Below are 5,248 nucleotides of genomic sequence, written 5' to 3' on the forward strand. Positions count from 1 at the left end.
CATGGCTTTGCCATTTCTTGTCCGTGTGACTTTGGGCAAGTCACTTAGTTTCTCTGTGCACATTGCTTCATCTTTAATATAGGGGGTAATTTAGTCCTTATGTCATAAGGTTATTGTAAAGAATAAAATCATTTTATACGTGTAAAGTAACTAGAACAATGCCTGACAATGTTATGTGAATGTTAGCCATAATTACTCTTCAGTACTCAAGTTCATATTTTCTCCCTGTGAGCTCCTCCTGGGTCATTCCTTTCTGATAATCTGAACCCTTCCTGTTCCTTTTAATCTCAGATAAATCTCCTCTTTCCTATGAAACTATTGTTAGTACCATGTACTTAATCCATAGCGTATCTGTCTTTATTGTATAATGAATTTTTCCTAATATACCTTTTATATGCCTCAATTAGACTAAAGTATTTAAGGACAATTTAATGCTCTTATATGAGTTTTTTTTATCTCTTATGTCCTGTACAGTCTTTCGCCCACATTGATCCTCAAGTAATTTTTGTTACTTGTTCACTGGGACTAGGGAAAACAGTAACAAAGATTTGAAGAGAATATGGCATAAAAAATAAAGAAACTCTATTTTGGATGTGCCAGCTCCTATTCTGATACTGAAGAATGCAGAATTTTCATCCTTTCTGAGTTGGAGAGCTGGGATGATCATAGTTCTCTTTGTTGATACCATGTGGGTTTTCTTTGAAATATTATCTCTGAAACCACATAGGAATTTTCGTTTGTCTTCAAGTTTATCCAATAAGAGAAAGATGCTGACATGCATTAGCCAATACCATTCCAGTTTCGCTTTTCTCTCAAAATAGTCTACACATCTCTCTGCAGAAAGTTCTGCCGGGCTTTGGCAGGAGTGTTGCCCACCTCTTGTCACCCCCCATGATTATGTAGCAGGGAGGCACTCATCCTGGGCCAGTGTTCCTGCGGCTGGCTTCCTGCTGAGATTCTGGTAGCCAGATGGATGCATGCAGGTAGTGCAAGGAGAGGGCAGAGAGAGAGAGAAGCATGAAGGCGGTCTCATACTTTCTCAGGCTCAGGTAGAAGAGCCTGTCTAGGCTGGCTTAGCTTAAAGGATGTGGGTTTGTCCTGGGGTGAACTTGATGGGAAAAGTTTGCTCTAGTTCTGAACTCAGCTCTTAGAAACTCTTGCCAAATTAATCTCTGCTGAATGAAGAAATGAGTCAGTGAGTGAGGAAGTGGACTTAAGAAAACCAATCTTGGTATAAGCCCTCAAACTGAAAATGTGAAAAAGAGTATGTTGGTCTGTGCAGCTATCCTAGTGGCCCAGGCCATACTTGGATATCCCCTGAGTTCTAGAATAAAATGGCATAAAAAAATTATACAATCTTTCCACCCGGGTCTCTAAGCCTTATACCAGCCTCTAATCCATTTCTAGAGTTGTCTAAGGTGCAAACATGATCATGTGATATTCACACTTTCAGTGGCTTTTTGCCACACTCTGAAAATGTCCAAAGCCCTTGGCCCATCATGCAAAGTGCTCCATGTTTTCCCCTCTGACTTTTTTTGTCATTTTGTCTAGTGCTCTTCAATTCAATATTTAAAGCTCCATTTCTTGTCCTTTGACTATGGAAAACTATTTGCTAACCTCCAATGTGTAAGACACTCTCAAACATCTTCACTTTTTGTTTCTCTGCCAGGCAGTCCACCAGCCTTTTCTCCCTGGCTACCATCTACTCATTCTTCAAGGATTAACTCAAGAGTTTCAAGAGTTCCCTCTTGAATGCATCTTTCTCTGATCCCCTTCTAAGTATTTAGGGACCCTCTACATTCTCCCGCAACTTTTACCAATTTCTATTTTAACACATTTTATCTCTTTCCACACTTTGACCTACTCAAGGAAAAATATTTCATTGTACACATGAACATAATTCTGGTAGAAAGCTATTGTTTTACCAATTTCTATTTTAACACATTTTATCTCTTTCCACACTTTGACCTACTCAAGGAAAATATTTCATTGTACACATGAACATAATTCTGGGAGAAAGCTATTGTTGTCCCTAAGTATAATTATGTGATTATAATATAGTATAATGATGATATCATGGATATTGAAGTTAGTATTGCCTGAGTTTCCATTATAGACACCCCCCATTTTCTGAATTGCGCTGGTTTTGTAAACTCTTTAAGCCTCAATGTCTCCATCTATGAAACAGAGATAATAATCAGCCTCCTGTGAGTATTAAAAAGAAATTTTGACGGTCAGCGTCTTATTACAGTGCCCTGAACACAGTGTATATTCAATATTGTAGTACAGACACAAGTGAAGATAAATTTTTGTTTTCTCTATTCAGCAAAAAAGAAGCTAGAAAAGCACTTTGAACTCAGGGAGGCTAACCTTATTTAGAAGGAGGTTGGGGTGAGGGATGTTCCTTAGAATGCCTGCCCTCAGAAGGGTAATGCCTGCCCTCAGAAGGGTAAAGGGATGGAGAAAACGACAGACTAAGACTGTACTGAAGCTGACACCCTGGGCTTAGAAGAAGGAAAAAGAGGATAGGGTTCTGGGTACTAGCAGACAGCTCAGCTAAACCTAACTCTGCGTTCCAGGTCTGACATGCAGTTAGAGTGGGGTGATCTGTACAAGAAAGAATCACTGATGTAAAAATGCGGGAATTGAGAACTAGCCCTACAACAGAATGCTGGGCTCAGGTGTCACAGCCAGCTTCTCCTCAGCTCTCAGTGTCTCACTACCCAGAGCTAGTGCAGCCAAGTGGGAGTGCTAGGCTGAAATGTACCTCACAGCCCAAAATAGTTTTTTTTTTTTTTTCTTGAATGAGAGAGAGTGCAAGCCAGGGGAGGGGCAAAGGGAGAGGGAGAGACTCTTAAGAAGGCTCATGCCCAGTGCACAGCCCTACATAGGCTTGATCTCACCACCCTGAGATCATGACCTGAGTCAAAATCAAGAGTTTGGCACTTAACCAGTGAAGCCACCCAGGTGCCCCTCAGGCCAAGATACTACTTTACTGAACAAAAGAGAGTCTAGGTCTCAGATTGACTCCCATGACTGGTAGGTAGAAGGATGGGCTTCCTTATCAGGTCTCTGGATTGAAACTGGATCATATTAGTTGTGTAAGGACACTTAAAAAGGGGATGGGGCCCTCCCATTATGATGTTGCCATTAGTTGTGAAATGAATGGACTCTATAAGGTGGGGTTGATTTTCAGTTCCCTGAGAGTATCCAAAATTGATGAATATACCACAGGCTATGCAGGACAGTCCACTGAAGTGTGGGAAGAAAATATTAGAACTTCTATTTGTCATTTTTAATATATTATAAAAATATATAGTGTTCAGTTTAACATAGACAAGCCTCACAAAATGAATAAGTAGCATAAAAAAGATTTCTACAAAAACCCCCAAATCCCCGGATCTCCACAATACTCCACATCTTAAAGATAATACTAACAGTATAAAAACTAACACACGTCAGAACCGACACTCTTCTTATTTTTAGTTGTTAGAAGATAAACTGAAGGCATACCAAAAATCTTTAGTTTATTTGAACAGAACTTGATTTGAATCTGGCAGCATCCAATCTAGCAGACAGAAAGGAGCTCTGAAGAGCAATACAAAATGGAAGACTTTTATAGGGAGAACAGAACAGGAACTAGGAAGTTGTACTGGCAAAAAGAGGATTGGTTATTGAAGTTATTTTCCCTCAGGAAATGGTGGGGGTCTATCAGGCAGATGACCTAACTGCGGCTAATCAAGAGATTCCTGATCCACTGGTTTAGATTCCATTCTGGGATAGCTGAAACTGGAATTAAGTCTCAGTGTACTGATGTAGGGATAAGGATAAGCAACTCCTTTTGGGGTCTGTCTTCTTGTTTTCAACATAGTATAAACTTGTCAACCATGAAATTATATTAAAACGATGATTTAAGGAGATATGACAGTATGCTATGTTATAGATATTTATAAATGTAAACTCAATGTCTTCTTTCAAGGTAAAGAAAGTATTTTAACAATGGGTGAGATGATAATTGCTTTTCAAAAGAACCCCATACTCTGAAAAATGCTTTATGAAAATGATGCTTCCATTAACAAGTGATTTTGTTGCTGAAAATGATTTCATCTTATCAGATACTATTCTTTCTCTACACACCTACAAAATTAGAAAATACTGCTTTCTGAACTATTTTTTAAAGTTGTCCAAAAATGTTTGGTGTTACTTTGACTCTTTTGCTTAAAATATATAAAAGCACAACACCTTGCGGTTCGTTTGCAAGAATAATTGATATCAGGACAAATGTTAATTTGCTAGTTAATTTCATTTTAGCATAATCTTAATGATTTGACTATCTACTCAATTTCTAGAAAGAAGGAAGAGTGAACAAAAGTGCCCCCCCCACTATCTTACATTATTAGTTAACTTTTAATGAAGCAAATGGAGTCCATCTCTCAGTTGGAAGATAATTTTGTGTCTACATCAAATAATTTTTTTCCCAACAATTATGAAGCCACATAGGAAGCATGACCATACTGGTTACACTTTTTCTCCCAAATAAGAAATTTGAGCTACAAGTGTGTGAGTATTCTTCTTTCTGGGACTCCTCATTTCTGGTGAATTTACCTTCAGAAATAAAGAGCTGATCAGCATTCAGTTAAAAGTGAACCCAGGAACTCAGATTCTAGGATATCCTGTGGGTAAATCACTTAAATGAAAATTATTAAAAGTGACATTTTATTTAATCTTCATGAGAACATCAGAATTTTAATGTACTAAAAATTACAACACACACACCCTTGGAATTAAAAAAAAAAAAAGGAAAAATTACACAGATACACTTGACCATGTCTTTTATTTAATAGGGTAACAGGGGGCCAACACAGCAGGTAATCCAGAAATTGCTTCAGTTTCTAGGTAAACTACTTCTTGTCCACCTTTTCTCTGGAGCATTATGACTACAGATTATAGCTCAAATGAATGCCAATTCCTTCTGACTATGGGCTGTCCTGATTACTGCCCCACTCACCTCCAGCTGTCTCCCAGATCCAACACACATTCCAGAAGAGCACTGGGGATGGGAAAGTAAAACATATCAGTTAGGATTAGGTTCATCTGTGAATAAAACGGACCACTTTTCCCCTCTTCTTCCCCCCACACACAAAAAGTTACTTAAAAAAGATAGAAGTATCACTGCTTCATGTGAAATAATTTCAGAGAGAGTAAGTCCAAGAATGATGACAACCTCACAATCATCAAGGAACCAATC

This window comes from Mustela nigripes, chromosome 2, assembly GCF_022355385.1.
Source record: "Mustela nigripes isolate SB6536 chromosome 2, MUSNIG.SB6536, whole genome shotgun sequence".
Taxonomy (NCBI): Eukaryota; Metazoa; Chordata; class Mammalia; order Carnivora; family Mustelidae; genus Mustela; species Mustela nigripes.